This window comes from Dinoponera quadriceps, unplaced genomic scaffold (genome assembly GCF_001313825.1).
Source record: "Dinoponera quadriceps isolate SergipeBrazil2010 unplaced genomic scaffold, ASM131382v1 scaffold399, whole genome shotgun sequence".
Taxonomy (NCBI): domain Eukaryota; kingdom Metazoa; phylum Arthropoda; class Insecta; order Hymenoptera; family Formicidae; genus Dinoponera; species Dinoponera quadriceps.
This window is the reverse complement of record NW_014554512.1, coordinates 254,572-275,051: the sequence shown is the minus strand read 5'-3', so window position 1 is coordinate 275,051 and position 20,480 is coordinate 254,572. Positions and strand designations below refer to the sequence as shown.

Sequence of the window (20,480 nt, the reverse complement as noted above, 5' to 3'; positions counted from 1 at the left end):
GGGGGGGGGGGGGGGGGGGGGAGAAAGTAACGGCCGTGGGCAACGGGACGAGATAGATACCGAGAGCCTTCGCGGTGAGCGGAAAGTTGTGAAAAATGGACGACACCAGACCTGACCCCTCTTATCCGCGTACAAACAACCTCCGCGCGCGCGTCGGTGCCGCATAATCTACCGTCGCGAGACGTCACGGCGTTTTACCTGCGCGCAGGGGGTGATAGGAGAAGGCGGTATATCTGAAACTCGTCTTTCAGACGGCGCGCCGCGCTATGCAGAGACCGGTGAAAGAAGCCCGCAGAAGGAAGCGCGCTGACGGAAGTCGGCGGAGCGAGGACGAATGAGAGGAACAAGCGTAAAAGGCCGCATTCCGCCTACGGTCGCGTGCTTGTTGACGCGCGGTCCTCCCAGTCGACGAACTCTCTCCGTCGTCGACGTCGTTATGGCCGTCGGCGTCATTGTCGTCGCCGGTGTTGTCGCCGCGATTGCACATTACACCACCGCCAGGTATTCCCTATCTACCCTCCGCATAGTTCCTCTTCTGAGCACTACTCGACACTTCCTCCGTATCTCGCTGCCTCCCCCTCTCGCCCTTCAACCTTCCTCCTACCTACGGTACATTCCTTGCCGCCGTCTCTCCGTGTATTACGTTATCTGTGTACAAGGTGTCCCTAACCGACTGTATCTCCTTCGAATGACGAACCCCGCGCGAGGGTGTGCGTGCGTGTGTGTCTGTGACGGGACGACGTCTGGCGAAGAGACGGCGGGTTCGCGAAGGGGGATGATTTTTCAGCGAAGGGAAAGTCAAGTCCACGCGAAGCACTCTCGTCGTCCGTAACTCTCGGCTCCGCTTTTCATCCTTCGCGACGTGTGTGCCCGTATAAACGGGACGAAAAATTGTGCTTAAAAACAACGTACCTTTCCGTCGTGCATTTGAAATTTTCATCTCGGCGACCGGCACCGTGAAATGTGTGCGAATGATGCGCTGTTTCCCCCCGTCGCGTTCCCCCTCTCTCTCTTTCTCAGCACACGTGTGCATCCCTTATTCGTCCCTTCGGCGGCATGTAGCTCTCGTCTATTTGTAATAAAACCGAACAACGCCGCTATCGTCACGGTGGTAGCGTTGCAAAGTGCACAGCTCGGCGCTGCGCGATGCTCACAAGGCGAGCAACAACGTTGGCGCGATTTTTCGCGACGGTATGTTAACACAAAGCGCGGTCGGCCGGGGGACACTCTGTATGTTCGGCAGGCGCGCAACGCGTATACGCCAGGGGAGCGTGTGCGTTTACGTGGATGCGGCAAACCGGTACATAACCCTACAGCACGTCTACACGGCTCGTTTACATGTGTTACCGCGGGATTCTCTTCTGCCAGCTGCACAACAATGCGCGATAGCTTCATCAGCGGCATGCCGGGCGCTACCGAGCGGGAGAGAGAGAGGAGAGTGAAGAGAGTCAACGTCAGCATAGTCTTCGTGGCTTGTCGGCGACGAGCTGTTTTCGAACTAATCGAGCACCTTCAAAAGGCGTTATCTCCGGCGACGATGTGAAACCGTCGCGCTGACGTACGACGTTGTCGTCCTACGACGACGATGACGTCGCCGCGGGCTTCTGACTCTGCGGGCCCGATAAAACGTCTACGGACGTCTAACTTTGCGTTATGCGTCTCTACGTTTTTCTCCTCTTCTTTTTTTCGAGCTCGTCGACAACACAGCGAAAATCGTGAGAGAGAGAGAGAGACAAGGACGTTTAATGGGAGCATGATTCACAGACGGCGAGGACGCCGACGGCCTGTGTCGCCTACGCGAGGTAGTATCGCGCGCACGTTATGCACCACGGATAAGCCTTTGTGCAAGCGAACAGTCAGGGTGTTCACTTTTTGTTGCGTGCGGAAAAACAACGAAAAACGGTTTAGCGGACGGAAGTGTAGAGGCTCTTACCGGCGCGCTGTCGGCGAAGGAGATCGTTTATGACGCGTCCGCGTTTTTGTCGCGTCGCGACTAAAGTGAGAGAGAAAGATAGAGAGAGAGAGAAAGAGAGAGAAAGAGAGAGAGTTTTCTGGGCAGATGGTACGCGTCATTTTTGCATAGCGGAAAAATGTTCGGAGGAACTTCATTATCGCGGCAGAGATTACAACGCTTTTAGAGGGCGGCGCGACGGTATTTGCCATCCCCGAGCTGTCCCCCAGCTGTTAATCCGACGACGACCGCGCGAGCTTTTTAGAGCGGCGCGCTATGCCTCTGCGGTGATTTGTCATTCTCGTTCGCGAATCATCCGCTTTGTCAGAAAGTAAAATTGTTAATCAAGAAGGACGAGCGGCCGACGCTCCCTAGCTAGCTAGCTAGCCGAGTTGGAACTAGCGTTCGTTCGCTCGCCCGCGCGAAAGTGGAGCGCCACGTCGTCGTCGTCGTCGTGGACGCACGCGTTCTCTCTGTATTCAGCGCATCCGCCGGGGTGTTAAACGATATACCGTAGTGTCTGTCAAAATGACGCATTGCATTTACCTTTGCAAGTACGTGACCAATGACGCGTGACGTAACCCAATCAATTGCTTATCCCCCATTCGTATATTTGCCGATGTATATTAATGCGTTAGTGTACCCGAGTGAGTCGTGATTCTCTCGCAGGGATGATAGATAGCTCGCGAGCGATGTTACATGACGATACGATCTTGATTAAGCGTCGATGTTTACAAGACAAACCTTAGAAAATACGTCAGCGGGTAGCTTCGCCTTGAGTGACGCGACTGCGGGCCGCGTTCGTTAAAATATGCACGTCGGACAGTGAAAGAGGGAAGAAAGGGAGAAAATGAGAGAGAGAGAGAGAGAGAGAGAGAGAGAGCTCATCAAGTGAACGAAAAATTGACAAGTCGATGCTGCGAGGAAGATATTTAGTACCGCGATCGGAATTGGAATCGCACGTTCCCAGGGATTCAGGTAGCGGTGAAGTAACGGCGCGTCTTGCCTCTGCTAACCTTCGCGAAGAAAGGGTATGGGTCATTCATGACCCTAGCAAAAAGAAAAAGAGAGATTTTATTAATAATATTTTTGAAAAATATGTTCTTGCTTATTGTTCCACGCTGATTTTTGTGGCTTTTCCTTGTTTTAATCAAATGTAATGCATATTCACATATTTGGCTCACTTATGACTTTCTCTTCTCTTCTCGTCCTGCTACTTTTCTTGCCTGAGGGTTAAACCGGCACCTCCAACAAGAAAAATCGAAATACAGACCATACCAGAATGAAGTCCTAATTTACTCTGAATAGAATATAGATTCTCTTCGTTGACTCATATCTTTTAAACTACGACTCATATCTTTTAAACTAAAGTCGATATCTCAGTTCTGTTGCTTTTAAAAGTACCGAAAAAGCGCGTTGAGTTATAAATTCTCTGTAGTTTGGTTGTTTTTACGAACAGCGGAGGTGCTAGATAAGCTTGACGTAAGCCAACACCTCGATTTTCAGACGCGAATTCCTGCACGAGCACTAAAATCGGCAATGTGGCGTTAAATTGACACTCAATTAATACTTAACCCTTTCGCGGCGGAGTGCTCTGGAAAAAGTTGCGCTCTAAGCAGCCGATGCCAGATCGACCGCGCGGACAAAATACGCGAGTCGAATTTGTGGATAATTATATTTGACTATGTAAAAAAAACCTTTGCACAAGAAGCGTATGCTGCTAGCACGTCAAAAACAACTTAATGGACATTAATGGCAGTTGTTGATAACAAAGGAACAGCGCCTTCGTACGAAGAGAACGGCTCCGGATGGGCGCCATCTGGCGCTGTTCGTTCGCCGCGGGTAAATTTGCCTGAGCGCCGAACGGCGCTGTTCGCTGAGAATGAGCATCTATAGCTGAGCGCCTAAAGGCGCTGTTCGCCGCGAAAGGGTTAATCCTGGCACAGTCCCCATTTCGGCGTATCGCATCGAGGCGGCAGCTTAATAAAGGTGCGCGTATTGCACGTCGGGATGAGCTTTGCTCTTTCTCCCGGCTTTTTCTGTCCGCAGTACAGAGAGGAAGCTCCCTCTCCCCCACGCCCGAAACAACAAACGTACGACAACGATGGTTGCAGCGCACGGAATTCGTGCGGCACACCGCGTGCATAGAGGAACATAGACGGACGTATCGATTTTTGATGGAATCGGTATTTGTTCCACATTCCGCGCACCGCGATCGGACGTCTGCTCTACTCGCGTCATCGTCCGTCAAAAATTTAATATGCGCCGTACGCTTGTCGAAAGGATGTTTTGTCGGCGCACGTACGCGCGATGCCGTGTGCACCGCTCTATTAATCACCCGCTCTGAAATATTCATACGCCGTTCGCGGTTGTTTCTAATTATCTCCATTGTGATCTCGTTTACGGTAATTGATCCGTAAATCTATCTTCTCAGGAATCCTCGGAAATTTCAACAGCATAACAATTGAAGTGCGATGCACACACGTATGAAATTGGAAAATGATTGACCGTACCGGAGCCGAAATAAGTGAAGTCAAAGTCAGTCACTATTTACATGTATTACAATTAAAACGGTTTCCAAAATATTTTTTTTTTAATTCTAACAAACTATGCTTGTGGTTTTAATGAGAAACGAGAAGACGGTAAAAGAGACTTGCGGAAACATTATAAAAAGAAATACAAGATTATTGATTATCTGGACCGTCTAGTTTTCAAGAAATTGATATGTAAAATACACAATTTTTAATAACGGTTGAAGTATATGATAGCTAACTCCTGTAAAGGTTTGACCGTATGCAGTAAAAGTTTTGTATTAAGAACGGCCCATTGCAATTTTTATGTTACTTTGACAAGGTAAATATGTTAAAAAGTAATATATTAACAAGGTGAATATATTAATTTAACGTATACGTTTTTACGTTACATTTTTTAACATATTCTCCATGTTAAAGTAACAAAAAATTTCAATGCACCGTTCTTAACATAAAATTCTTACTGTATATTACGCTTTATTTCTTTGTGCTTCTTGGATAAACATCTTTTTAAGGATAAAATGAAATAATCTTAAAGATCTACAATTAATACGTACAAATATGCAAAATACAGAAAATACAGAAAAATCCGACATTACTCCGATCGTTTTTCTAGTCGCGTATATTCGTGTGCGTCTATTGGTATGTATGACATATTCGTAAATATATATATCTATACTAAAGCCGGCTCCACACGATGTGAATGTAGGCGAATGTCGGAAATTATAATGATCACGTATGCTATATCACGTATGTCATATCACGTTATTTACGTTATATTATGTTGTATTTACATTTGTCATATTATTATGTATTTTACACTCGTCCAACAAACGCGATCAATATAACTGCCAACGGTCGTCTACGTTCGCCTACATTTGCCACATCGTGTGGAGCTGGCTTAACACGAGTAGTCCCAGCGAAAAATGTTATACGTCAAAACGTGAGAAATGATTGTATTTTTACGAGTTTTTAAACATTATGTAAGTTTGATTGATACTCTCTTGCTATAGCGTCAAAGCTGGATGTCATAAATCATTTATAAACATTTATAAACATTCACGGAGAAAAGTGACGGCAAAATCAATAGGCAAGACGTGTTCTAAGTTCTATATATCGATCTATTTGCTACGGTAATATAAAATTATTGTCACTTTTCTCCGTATTTGGCACAGTTTTTGCCGAGTTTCGTTGGATCGTATTTAATCATTACTTTTTTCTAACAGTATTGGGCCGATTACCTTTTTTTGAGAGCCGTTTTTTGTTCGCGAAAACGTCGCTTCCGACGAGGACGCACGGCCACTTTTTCACGGCAGATTCGAAGATACGGGTGATCGCGCCCCCGGTGCCCCTTAGTCTGCCGTTCGTTCGTGTTCCGCTCGACTTTCGACGCTGGAAGAGGTGTATCACCGCTAATCTCGGCGTGCTAAGTTCGGCGCGCCGTTGGCGCAAGTTATTCTAATATATTCGCTTCGTAAATTTCGCCGGTGTAATACTAAGACTCGAGAAAAAGTAATCCGAGAGCGACGGTTCGCGCGCGCGCGAGCACGACGGCAGAAATTTAACGCTCGGGGCAAAACAGCGCGGGATTTCACAACTGCCGTGAAAAACAGCGGGCTCCTGTCCTCCCGCGCGCGCTCCTATAAACAACCATGACGCATTGCGAGGCGCGAATTTATGCGCTCGCGAAATTTTGCGGCTAACTCGTATAAATTCGTCGGATAATGCAATTACGTGCTATATTATTTGCATTCACGCGCGCATTAGGGGGACGTCAGCGTGATTCAGCCGCGTAAATCTCGGCGCGCCCCCGCGATTCCCACGACGGTCGATAACTCCTGTTAACATTCTGGAGTTCGCCGAGGAAATAAAGGAATAACCGTACGTAGGTACGAACGATCGTTCCGCATTTAATTGGCGAGCCAACACCGGCGATCCCGCGGCCTACGTTGCGAATCGTCCGATTTGCATCACAGGATTTTCAATCGGTATGATTTCGATTTATCTCTCTTCCTTCCAGCGCGTCGGCAGCCTGACCGAAAGAGAGTGGGTTATAACCGCTTATAACGAAACCGTCGTCACGTTCCCGACACTCGCTCCGGACCGAATATCGCCGGTTCTCTCTCTCCCCTTTCACCCGTTATTGCGGACTCCGAAATTATTCGTAATGGGATTTAATCGGATTAGTACGCGAGAGCGTGCGTCACACGTTGCACGGCGGTGGCTAACGACCGATACATACCAATTTATTCGATAACAGGCACCGTCTGGAATTTCTGCGCCGACGAAAGCGACGTACGTCTCGTTACGCGTTTGCACGGTTTATCGACGATTACGCTCTCTCCCTTTCTCTCTCTCTCTCTCTGCCTCCCGCGCGGCCCCTTTCACGCACCGCACACATATCCATATATACGCACACTCGCTGCGTTCCCGAGCTGTTAATCGTTCGATCGCCTTATACGGAGTTATAGTTTAAGCCGATGCCCAACCGGCGCGTCAGCCGGTCTCTCGCAAGGCGCTCGTACAGCGCCTTTTTATTGCCAGCTGATGACGCCTTAAAAGCGCGCGGATAATAATACACGAATACCGCGCGTACGCCACCGCCTCCCTTTTCGACGTGCCGCTTTACCTGCCTCGCCCCAGGACGGCGCTTTTTGTCGCGACCGAGTCAACGTCCACTCCTCGCTCCTCGTCTTCGTTACGTCGCCCGTTACCGCGGCCGGTTACTACGTTTTCGTAATCGTCCGAACCGGACCCAACACGACTCGATCAAACGAGGGGGAGAGTCGGACAGAACCAGAAGGGCAGAGAGAGAGACGATGCGCATTCGACTCGAATATTCGAAGATACCGTTAGCTCGGCTCGAGCTGATTATCAATGCTGTCAGTTTCCAAGCTACCATCAGCCGGCCTAATTAAACGGCCGGTTGTTAATGAACGAGCTCGGTGTCCTGTGCTGCGCGACACAACTGCACTCTACGGATAATTTCTCGCGCTCTCTGTAAACCGGAAACGCGTTGCGTGAGAGCAAGACGCTAGAAAAGGGCGTACTGCATATCTATGTAGGATAGAGTTAAAAGCGTCCCTGTAAATCAAGATACAGGGGAGTAGAGCACGTAGACGGCTATTAAAAGCCGGATTTATTACGACTGAAAGCGCTCATTACGGCGAAAAAATACGATAACAATTACTGTTGTCTTAATAAGGACGACGAGTGTCGTCGTAAAGGCGGTAAAAAGCAGATGCGCGTAACGCTGCTGTACTTACGTCCGAGCGCGACCGGGCGTGCTGATGAGCATCCTCACGCAACACCACGGACTATTATTATGATTATTATTAGAGAGGAAGGTGGTATTACGTCCCTTCATTTACATTTTGCACAATAACTTTGTTAATAATCAATATAATTGGATGCTCAACGATTACATTCGTCAAAGTGTTGTTCAATCGATTCTAGACTCAAAGTTGTGAAATATCGATTACTTAGGACGTTATATGTAAAAACGTGGCGGCCCTGAATAATGGGTTTAAAGAACGCAGTTTTGCCATAAATGTATATATTTACTCATAATATAAATTCTTGGAGAGAACGACAATGAATATAACCGAGAATGTTTAACATAGATACTGACTTGTTCATTGGAAGGTGAATATAAACTGTCAAAAGGACTTGTAAACTTAACTTGAATGATTGACTAATCGAGTAGCTATTTCGACACGTAAGTCTCGAGAAAGATGCCGTGTTAAGACTATTTTAATAACAAAGTGTCGTGTTATTGTTGAATTTTGCGTAATTCGAAATACGTATAGCGGAGCAAAGTGTTAAATAACGAACGGAACACTCAATTGTACACATGTCATGTGATAATGCGCCCAGGTTTAAGAAGAATGAGGAAGTATGCGCGATTAAATGCCAGAATTTACCTCAAAAACGTTTCGAGATGCTCAAAAATCCAAATGCATTACAACAACAGCTACTGTGTATCAGCATATTAGCGCCGCTGCGTAACGGCGGGCTATTAGACAAATCATTCCACCAGTAATCACTGGAATTCGTCATCTAATAGCGGAGATATAAAGAAGGAACGGGGAGGTGGGGGACCATAATTTCTATATGGGCTATAATATCAGCTTCTCCTCTATCAATTATCCCGCTCTCCTCCCGCGATCCGGAGTGCATCAATTGCGCGGAGTTTTCCACGAGGCGAGCCGTTCCTCACGGCTACAGAGAGTTAATATATTTCAATCTAAACGCCGCGCGCGCAGATCCTGGTTTAATTATTCGCGGCGGAAGCCGCGCGAAAATCCGCGAGATCGCGGTTTCCCACGCGCCGTTATATCGCGCGATGATGTATTCGGGGCGGGTAGCTCCGTATCTCCTCCGAAATAATTCGTCGTCGTCGCTGGGTGTAAGTTATGCGGCCGCTCGTGTGCGCGAGAATTATGTTAACAATGCCATTAAGACACGCGTTACGCCGCTGGAAGCGTCATACTTTTTATTCCCTCTCCGGTCTCTCCGAGGCCCATGCCGCCGTCGTCGGCCGATAGCTGAAGAGGGGAAGGAGGGGAGGCACGGGGAGGATGCTGCGGCCGGCTACTCGAAAATTGCGCTCACAATTCTTCGCGAGACAGATATTATTACCGCACTCGCTGAAACGTTTCCGTAGCCGGCGCGCCTTCAATTACGCTGAATGCATTTAAGCTCGATACACCTGCTGGTGGTCGCTCGGGGCACTCGCTGAAACGGCGCGCAGCGTTGCCGTTCGCGGAGACGCGATCTCGACCACCGAGCTATTCGCATTTGACGCAACCGTGTCCCTCTTTCTTTCTCTCCTCCTCCTTCTCCTCTGTCTTCTTCTCTCTCATTGTCCCTCGCACTTTCCGTCTCCCTCTCTTTCCCTCATTCGCCTTCTTTACGCGACGGAAGCCCGTCCAGTGGACGGAACGATGCCGACGGGATGATCTCCTCTCCTGCCGGCGCATCGTGAACATTTTCCGTGTATACGCAGCCGTAAACCTCACCGCCGCCGTCGTTCTTTCCCGCCGATGTTTTTATCTCTCCGTCATCGCCGGTGAGGCAGCGTCGTCGCCGTATCGCGTCGTATAGTCACCTAAGACTGTACCGCGGCTTCGAATTGGATAGATTGATACGACGCCGGTGCGCGTACAGAGAGAGAGAGAGAGAGAGAGAGAATCGGTTGTTTAGACAAGTTTTTATATTTTACGAGACGATAATCTCGCGAGGCGACATTTTTACGAGTTTCGAACGGGTTTATAGGGAAGCGGTAACTCGCCGTGCGAGTGTGCGAGATTAACTGTCGAAACGACGCGAATCTGCGACTGCGGCGGTCCTATGAATTATTCGCTACTTTATATATACTTTCGGGTATTTCTAAGAGAGAGAGAGAGAAATGGCACGCGTCCAAATCTAAAAATTGCAGCGCCATTTAATCGCCAAGCGGAACGTCGTATAATTATTCATGCCGATTGTTGATGCGATTATTAACGCTCAGATTAGGTAACTTTTGCGGTTTTTCGGTCTACAATTATAAAAAGAAAAAGAAAAGGACTCGGCGGAAAACTCCTCGTAAAACACATCGTGCGCGTTTTCATTTTACGGCGAGGTAAGAACATTTCCTACAGAGACCGGTGCTAAACGTTTAGAATTCGAGAGAGAGAAGATATACGAAGCACGAAGTATCGATTCTGCAATCTGTGTCGAAATTGCGATCGCCTATCTCGCGCGCGCGCGCGACGGGACGAGACCGAAACTATACGCGGATGTAAAAGATACGCGTATTACTAAAGGTGCCGGGTATAAATTTTATGCTGTCGTAGCAGAAGCCATCGGGGCCCATACAACTTTGTACATGCATAAACCGAGTACTTCCGCGATCTTAAAACGTGCCTCATAACCCATAGGACCTTTTTATGAAATACCGCCGCGAAAAAGCTTTACCTCGCGGGGCTCGTACGTGACCAAAACGGCAGGCGCGGGAATATAGTTCCCATCACTCGAAGAACACCTAAGCGAATAACTCGATGCATATTTTAGCAAACTGACGCGTGACCCGGTCAAAAGGGTGCTCTCCTCCCTTCTGCGCTCCTGTCAAATTATATTTTTACCGTTCCCTGTCCCTATATTTATGTCCGTCATACCAAAGTGTCTCTCGTATATACGCGCGTGACAGAAATTGGACGCACACACCTCATATCGCGATCGTTAATTAATACATAAGGCAACGATAACGAATCGCGAAATGTCAGACCGGCCGATCCGTGCGTTTCCCGAGGACGACATTTCGTTGTCCGGGAGAAGTAAATCATCCTGATCTCCGGATACGGACGAACGGACGTCCTAAGCCCTCGGAGAAATGATCGCCGGCGGTTTCACTTTCATTTTCCCACGGAAATGGCATCGCGCGAGACGTGCGTGGACGAGGGCAACAATCCGATTAGTCCCGCCCGCGGGAACCGGCTGGATTTCTGCCGTTTCTTGCGTTTTCCTCTCTCCCCCGCCCCTCCCTCTCATTTCGTCCTATCTGTCCGTCGCCATTTCTGTTCGATTTTCACGGAATGGAAGTATGGAGAGCGTGTTTACGCGCTCCCGAGGGGGGATTCGCGGCATGATCGAAAACTCGAATAACATCCCTATTCTTCCTGGCAGCCGGCGCGGAATATTCCGCGCTTTTCGCGGAGTTAAATCCGCCCGGCCGCGCGTAAAAAGGCCGTTACACGAGATGATGTCTGCGCCGGGAGTCTCGGGACGTTAAAGGGTTAACGAGAGTCGGCTGCTTAGCATAAAAGACGTCGTAGACGTCATTCCCGGCGCGTCGTGCCGCGTCGGACGCGGCGTCTCCCGCGACAGGCGCGGAGGAGGAGACGCGAGGACGGAGGCTGAAGAAGGCGCGCGCGGGGGTTAAAGGGGGAGGGTTAAGGACCTCCGAGGAAACGGAATGATTCGCGCGGTAATTCCAGCGCGCTTGACATCGCTGAGAGACGGTAAAACAGCGGCGGGGGGAGTATCAACGAGAGCGAAGCGGCGGCGGTCCTTTCGCTCGCCATGAATCAAGGCGCACCGCAAACCACCGTCGCGCACCCGCCCGGTGATCCCGCAGGCCATGGGGGTTTTACTTATATGGTGATGTATTCCGTGCGCGCGCAGTCATCTAGATATATCGGGTTATCTCAGTCCTCCGACACTACGCCTCACCGCGTCGCGAAATGCACGGCTCCTCCCTCCCCTCTGATACGGTCGCCTCCGCTTCGCTCCCATCCGCTCCTCCATCTTCTTCTCTTCCTCCTTCTCTCTCTCTCTCTCTCTTATCCGTCCTCCACTCACCGTGATATAGTTATACATTATTCGATATTGCGGCATCACGAGTTCCTCCGGGACGATGTTCTCATTGTATGCCGTGCCGACACACGGCGACACACGGTAGGTCTTCGACGAGAGTGAGTGTGAGAGAGAGAGAGAGAGAGAGAAGGAGGAAGGGCACCACCGAGGCAAATCTCCGGGGCGACGGTAGGGACAGGGAGAGGCGGCCGAGGGAACGCGAGTACAATTCAATGTACAACGTTTGAACATTACTTGAATGCTTAATGAAGTCGTGTCTTATATCGAACAATGCCTCGAAACGTTCCTTCGCATCTAAATCCCCGCTATAAACCTGCCTCCGTCTCCTTTCGTTCTGGCCACAGCCACCCTCTCGATTCCGCCCGCTCGGCTCTCTCTTGTCCCTCCCTTTGACAATCGCCCTCTCCCTTCCTCCCTTTCCCTCCCATCGTGCATTCCGCCTCCACCACGCTGTCGTCTCCGTCGCGGTCTCTCTGTTCTCCTACGTGGCTCCTTTCCTATCGTCGGACCACCTCGCCATTACACCGTCCACCACCCCCCCCTCTCTCTCGCTCTCTCTCTCTCTCTCTCTTGTTTTCTCCTCTATCGTCCTCTCCGCGGCACCTCTCGTGTCACTTCTCGAGACTGCGAGAGAGCAGCGTCGTGCCCCGACTGCGATCTTCTTCGAGGTTCGCGATAATGCGCTACGTAAAGCTAATAATCCTCGTCGTCGGCGTCCTCGGCGGGATCCCCGGTTCAACGACACGTTCGCCGCGCGCATTAATAACATTTGCCGCTGTTATTTCCGGCGAGTGAGTCGCGGGGAGTTTATCCGGCAATTAGCGCGGAAACCTGCGCCGCGAAGATTATTTCGCGCGGCAATTATTACCCCCGCTGAATGCCACCGGTACCTCGTGGATGCTGCGCGCGCGACTCCGCGATAGACCGAGAGCAGCGCGCTACCCAGCGGTGATTAATACGCCGAAGCGCGCGGAAGGAGGGCTGGCAAGTGCGAGCGCTGAGATGTTTCCCCAGCTTCTTTTTCTCCTTCCGCGCCTCGTCGCCGTCGTCTTACGACGGCTGCGATGAGCTCTCTCTCTCTCTCTCTCTCGCGCGCGGCACTCTCACCGCGTAATCCCCGAACGCAAGAACGAACCGTAAGACCGCGCTCTCTCTCTCTCTCTCTCTCCGTCGAGCAGCGGCGGAGATTTAATACCCGGCGATTCTTAACTCGCGCTGGCATCTTCACGGCAGAGTGGCTGATACATTAGGTATAGCCGACGCGGGAAAGGGTGGCTGTGAAGGGAGGGGTGGAGGACGCGTTTACACGATGGCGTAGCGGCGGCCGGTATCGCGTCGGTCGCTTGTAAATGTAACCCTCATCCGTGCCATTAACTCCGTGGGTTCTCTTCAGACTCGAGGCACCTGAAAATCGCTCTGGATGCGCGCACGCGGCACAATCGCCCTCGTTAGATCGGTACGTGGCTACGGGCGAGTATATCTCGCTCGGCCGCTCGACGATACGTGCGTGTGCCGCCCTGCATCGTGCGCTTCCCTTCGTCGTGCTCTCCTCCCCCTCCGTAGTCTTCTTCTTCATCGTCGTCGTTGCGGCCGCCGTGTCGCCGCCGCCACCACCGTGGCCGACGAGGACGGCCGGCGTACCTAGTTATCTACCACAGGCACATCCGAGAGATCTTACGGCGCGCTGCATTTCCAATGATTCATCTTGTGTGGTAGCCGGCCGACGATGCGGTGTTCCGCGGGAATAGGGTTCGCGGGGGGGAGGTAAACGGAGATCGAAAGGGCGAGAGGAGGGAGGAAGGAAGGCCGGTCCGGAGGCGCGAAGGAGGACGGTGCACCTATGCGCACGGACCCCCTTCCTCGGTAACGACTGAATTCACCATTCGCGTTTATCACGGAACGTACGATACCAGCGCGATAATGCGCGGTACAACGTGCGGGCGAAATTATTGGCCTCTGACCCCCCCCCCCCCCNCCCCCCTCGCCGCGTGAAACGGGCCCGATGATCTCTCTCGCGTGTGGTAGTTTGTGTGTACGTGGTAAAACACCTCTTTCTCTAGTATAATTCCATCATGATCCTTTAGAGATGATTACTCATCCTCCGTGTTACAAGGCGCCTTCGCTCGCTCGCTCGCTCGCCCGGGGATACCGACTTAATTAATAATTCGAAGTTCAGTTAATTAATGGCGCAATGGTCATTACGACGGGACTCGGCTTTTTACCATCGCTCACGCACCCCGTGCGAGAGTAGTCGGCATTTTGTACGTTGTTCTACTCGATGAGGGGGAATGATAAGGCGATAAGGCGAAATTACGCCGCGGTAATCGCGCCGGTGTTTTTCGCGTCGGCCAAGCGCGCGCGCGCCACTCCTTCGAGTGAAATTCTTTTGCGCTGAGGGCGACGACAAGACCGCGCAGATCGTATGCACGGACGTTACAGCGGCGTACAATCGATTCTCGGCGGATAGTACCGTTGCGCGATACTTGTTGCAATCTCTCAGGATACGCCCCGATACTGACGAAAACGATGATGGAAATTTCTGTATTGTCTCTCTCTTCCTCTCTCTCTCTCTCTCTCCGTCCCGCTCTCTCGTAAATTTCGACGACCGTTTCTCGACGAGTTTCGATACATGCACGAGGAAATCCGACAGATAACAAGCCCATCGGTGGCCACTACGCATCGTATATCATCGATGCAGCCTGGGAGGGATTTGAACAAAGATCATAACGATTCCCGTTACGGACGATGCCGATCGTGAAACGCGACCGGCGTCGTATTACTTGCCGGTATACGTGTATATATAGGAAGCGCAACAAAAAAGGGACGCATTCTCTTCCCCTTCTCTCCGATTCAACCGACGAAGGCAGCGGCGTCGCCGGTGCCGCGCGTATTTTACTCGTCGATCCGTCTCGAAGCCGGAGCTAAAAGAGAAGACACCACTGAGGATGCCAATCTCACCTTTCGAATTAGTATTCGTCGCACCTAGCCGGCCGAGGAGGCACGGAGACGAGCGCGCAAGGACACTGTCGGATAATACGGTTATCCAGCCGAGTATTGTTCCCCCTTCCCATCGAGACACCGGTATCAACCGGCACCCTTCGGATCCGCCACCTGTGGACCGCCCTACCACCTCGACGTTTCGTTGTCTCTTTCTTTCGAAAGAGGCTGCCCGGGTTTCCCCGCCTACGGACACGGTAACGCGCGATCGAGTCTGAGCACCGGAGTCGTAGCACCGGCGAGCACCGGGTACCGCTATTCCGGGCGCCGTCGATATCCATCCGATATTCAGGCTGCGTCGGGTTCGCGTTCTGAACGACTCTCGTTGCCGCGGGAAGGAGGGAGGCCGCTTTGTGGCCGGCCGTGAAACCGCTACGAATATCTGAAGGTGGCACTAAATCGATCGGACGGGAGGCTATACCGCGAGCTAGAGCAAAGGGGAAAGAGAAAAAGAAAAAGAGAGAGAGAGAGAATGTCGATCGATGAGCGCCGTTGTCGTCGTCGGGTTACAACACAGTTAACGAGAGCGGGCAGATGGAGGGGGGGGCAAGGAGGAAGATCGCATCGTCGCGGAGAACAGAGAGCCGAAAGGGCTCGGCACTTTCCTCCAGAGCGCAGGAGGTTACCTTCCGGCTCCGAGACCCCGGAGGTGTACGCGAAGAATATAAGCGGGTGATAATGATCGGCCGGCGGTGCTTATGGCGCGCGGTGCGACGGGGTGGTGAACGGCTCTCTCGGCTCGCCTCGCTCGCGAGCCAGTCTTTCAACGAGATTATTTGCGGAGTAATGTAAGAAGACCAGGCCAACAAAACACAACAGAGCTACCACGGATTGCATCAGAATTCTATCGGCCTCGTCCTATCGCGTCGCGCCGCGCGTTGTTATGTAAAGAAAGAGAGAGAGAGAAGGCTCGCCGGGTCTCCCTTCGGTTATCCGCCGAGGTGCGCGCTATACATCGCAGCGGACGCATTGTAAATCTTTCGCTGAGTTTCCTCGATTTAATCTGCACCGGTGGGAACTTTTACGGTCGCGGGGCTCGCGTTTCTACGTGATCCGCGAAAGATGGGGTCGTAACGAGTGCGCTTGACACCCCGCGAAAAATCTCCCACCCTCGCCGAGACGCCGGGACGCTTCGCCGCGACGGCTGCCGATGACGACGCCCGAATCGAAAGTTCAATTCTACTTTAAGTCTAATTTAATTCTACGCTAAGTGTTCGAAGTGCTTTTTCGTTTTTTATTGTACTTCTTCGGGGCTACAAATGGAGAAGTTATTGTCATCTTCTCCAGTCTTCTAGGAGACTTAATGTTAAAACTAGAATTTAGACTCCGGAGGACTAAATTCCCTCTGTAGCATCAAAGAAGCACTTATCATGTCCCTTTGATCCTACAAGTAGGGATTGATTTCCGTTTTCTTCATTTGGAGACTCAGTAGAATGAAAAATTTCGACTCGGGCGACGACGGCGAAACACGCATTTGCCTTCGACGCAATTTAATTCCAATTCGAATATACCGATCGACGATCTCGCGAGAGTTCCTTCTTGCGTCTCTCTTCCGCGGTGCAACCCCCGGCCGAAGCTTACTCAGGTACGCGCGATACATCATTAGTTGGCGGTTAATGCGAGAGACGCGCGTTAAAAATCCCGGTCGGTTCGCGGAGCTGCGAGCCACGACGGAGTTAAATGATGGAGCGGTGTGTAAACGGATACGAATATCTGTTTCATCAGAGCCATTAAAATAACCGTTGCCTCAGCCAGCATACGCACTCCGGACCCCCGATATACTCGCAGTAATTACTACCACCGAGTATCTGTGGAACTTTGAAGCCCGTTGGTAAATATCTCACGGAGCGTTCTTCATTAACGATGGATCTGCGACGATCGGAGTTACGGCGAGCGAACGAAATCGGTAGAAATCGGAATCGAGCGACGTCGCGGATTAAGAAGCCACTTCGGCTGAGAAGGTTCGCGCTATCGACTCCGCCGACGATAGCCGTAGAACAGTCGGCTTTTACACCCCGCGACCAGGAAATGCGGGGCTCTAACTTGAATCTCCTGCGATCGGGGTGTTCAACCTCGCCTTGACATTTTTCCCGCCGCACCAGATACGCTCGCTGTCCGTACGAGATAAGCTCTCGTCGGCGGATATATTCAGAAACTCGTTGCGCTTTCATTCTTTCTGATAACTGTCCGAGAGGGAGAGAGCCTCTCTCTCCCTAATCTCCCGTCGCCGTAGGAATGCCACGGACGAGTAGTTAAACTTGAGAACTCAGCGCAGTCGTCCTATCGCAATCTCCCAGTTTTCCGCGCGGCCATTTACGCGCCACGCACGCTAATTACATTAAACGTAAAACGTTCATTTACCACGCAGCGCGCGCGCCGTAAATTCGCCGGAAGGGGAGTAAAGATGCGCGCTCTCGCGCGGCGGAGCGCGAATTAAAATACACCTCGGAATTGCGCTCGTGCGTTGCAGAGAAGTGGGTCTCTTTTTCTCCCATCCCCCTCTCCCCCCTCTCTCTCTCTCTCGCTCGCTCGCTTTCACGGCATAATCGCGGCGAAGGACGCTGAGTGCGAGTAATGTCGTAATAAGCAAGGTAGACGGACGCACCTCGCGCGTGGTATTCCTCTCGGCTCTCTCTCTCTCTCTCTCTCTCTGAGTAGGAGGAAGAGTCCGCGTGCACCTGCAGCTGCACAAGGCGAACGGCTTCGGTGTGCGACACACTCGGTCGCGCACACGCGCGAGCGGATCTACGAGCGCGGCGCGAGGAGCCCCACGGTGGTCACAGGACGACGTACGCCCATGGCCGTAGATCAATGGGACACGCTTCCAGCGTATTCCTATACGAGCTTACCGCGACTGTAGTTCATCATAGACGCAGGAGTGAAAGAGGAGCCGAGGTGGATAGCCGATCGCCGGAGAAGAAGAAGAGGAGACATCGGAGATGCAGGAGGTGGTCGAACAGGAGGAGGAGGAGAGGAAAAGGCCCGCAGCGATCCATGCGACTCGCACACGACGAACTCCGGGACTCGCGTTGTCACGGAGGATAAAGGACTCGTGGAACGCGCGGAGTAAGAAACACGCGGAAACGGGTGACAGTTCGTGCCGCGGCCATAACAGCGCTACGCTATTTCGCCGCCGACTTTTTTCATCTCCTCCGCCTCTCCCCTCCTTCGTGCCATCGTTTCTTCCTGGGTCGCTTGGAACGCTAGCTCGCGCAAGGTTCATGCCGGCAAGCGTCAACGGGATCAGCATCGGCGATCATGGCTCGAGATAGAGCTTCGCTGCACGGTGGGCGGGTAAAAAAGTCGAAACAAGAGGCGCGCTGTTTGAAAAAGCGCGGATATGAAGCCGGGAGGCCGGCATGTGTTAGATAAATGGCCCGATCGAATCGCGCGGCTCGCCTACAAGTGCGTTCCATCGCGAGGGGACAATAACGACCATTGTTTCAATTTTCGGTCGAAGATCAGATACCGCCTGTCCTTAGGGCAATTACGAGCGCGCGTATTGTACAATCAATGAAGGCACTTCGTGAAACTATTAAACCACTGGAGATCGGACGGTCCGCATACCTAACCCGATTCTCGTTTAGTTAAGCTACAATTCCGGTCTCTCCCCAAATTGTGATCTCGCATCGATCGCCCCGGTTACGTCAGGGTCGATAATGAAAGAAAACGCGCCAGCGATATCGTTAATTATCGTTATCGAAGCTTAAATTGCCGAAATTATTTCGGTAGCGATATTATTGAGCGGTGTTGTATATATACCGGTATTTTGTAATAGTATTAGAAAAATTTCGATGTAGTATCGGTATTACAGTCCAATGCCGTTATCATACCGAAATTTGCATAATATCGGTATTTGATAACACCGATATAATACCGGTAGTGCGAGTTTCCTCGCGCAAATCAAATGATATCTGAATCTATGTACGTTATTTCTTATCCATGCTCCTTTGCGAAATATGCATCGCGATTGCATTATGAATTTGATTAATTTGATATTTGTATTCAACGGTGCGACAGTAGTAACACCAGTATAACATCGATATTATACCGGTATCGTTATCGAAGTCCGTCATACCGTTATTACACCGGTATTATGCAAAATTTCGGTACGATAACGGTAATGGACCGTTCAATACCGGTATTACGCAGACATTTTTATAACACCGGTTATTTAAACCGGCGTACAAGTACCGGAATATGTATTCCGGTTGTTGTGTTGCGCGCCGAAAAATGCCGAAAACGGTATTTTTGATACCGGTTTCAGTTCCTGCCCTTCATCACGCGAGATGTAAGTGACATAAATCCATCTTCCTTGTCTTTTTCACCGTCATATATACCGTTCTCTCTCTCTTTCTGTCTTCTCGACGGCGAACTCGAAAAACTGCGAAAGTAATTTCACAAATGAAATTCCGCCGCGTCGTTAAATATTAAATGTTACTTCAGGTCACGTAACATACAGAGAGTCTGCAACTATAATAGCGCTTATCCATCACCGCGCGCTCTCTTTCTCTTTCTATCCATCGCGCGCCGCATTTTCCGCGCAAATATTGCAGTGAGATCGAATTAATTTCCGCTTGATTTTTTTAGCATGGCGGAATCGCTTGCACACGGTACTTTCGTGCGAAAACAGACAGCGTTATCAGATAGTGGGAACCGGCTTTTGACTCCCTACCCAACCCCGCGCGGTTTAACTCGCCGCTTTCCACGAGGGATAAACTAGATAAACCGATTTTGATAAAACGATTCGCGAAAGAAGACGGAAGAGAGAGAGACAGGCAAGAGCAACGAGCTATTACATTCCATATTTCGGCAGGAGTAGGCCCGTTCTTGTCGCGCGAATCCGCAGGAATCCGCGGGCGAACGTGACGTCGTCAGGTGACGTCTCGATAAACACGGGTAACCGCTCGAAACGCAGGATGTTGATACTCGACTCCGTATGACGTAGGAAGAAACATCTGTTTCCGGCAAGAACTATCGCCGACGTGTCTGAAAAATCACGACGCCGGTTTTTGCGACTCGCCCGATTCTCACGATAGCGCGCGATATTTTCTGTATTCAGCCCGGTATCCCGCGAAGTGAGATTTACTGGCCGGGAGGAGGACAGAGAAAAATTCCTCCCGGTGCTGAATAAGAATGCGTGGGAAGCGGCCGCGGATCGAAGTCACATTATTTCGGTGAGAACGCGGACGTCTGACACATAATCAGGCGATTCGTTGAGTCCCGGGAGACTAACCCGGTTTCGCGACGCCATCGATTCAATCTAACGATCGATAATCACACCTGCTCTGCGCGGAGTCGCGCGATTTCATTAGCAATTTCATTTAATCCCCGTAATCTGCCCGTCTCCTCGCAAGAGTCTACCCTTCTCGCAAGAATCCACCCTCCTCGCCCGCCCTCTCTCTCTCTCTCTCTCTCTCTTTCTATCTCATTAAAACGCACACTGTTTACCGCATCCGGCGTGGGATAGTTAATTAGAAAGAGAAATTAAGACCTACCGACGCCAAGTGTTCCACACGCAACGCGAAAACGCTCTAATTGAATAATAATCGAGCGCGATCCATATTTACGTTCGACGTGGAATTGACTTTCGACGCAAAAACGTGAGAGAAAGAAAAAGAAAAAGAGAGAGAGAGAGAGAGAGA

General features: G+C 50.8%; 1 protein-coding gene across 4 annotated transcripts in view; it reads left to right on the top strand.

Moving 5' to 3' along the window:
• The window catches only part of LOC106751718 (autophagy-related protein 16-1), a 498,023-nt gene that overhangs the window by 304,534 nt on the left and 173,009 nt on the right, over positions 1–20,480 (top strand). The gene's annotated exons all lie outside the window — the stretch shown is intronic.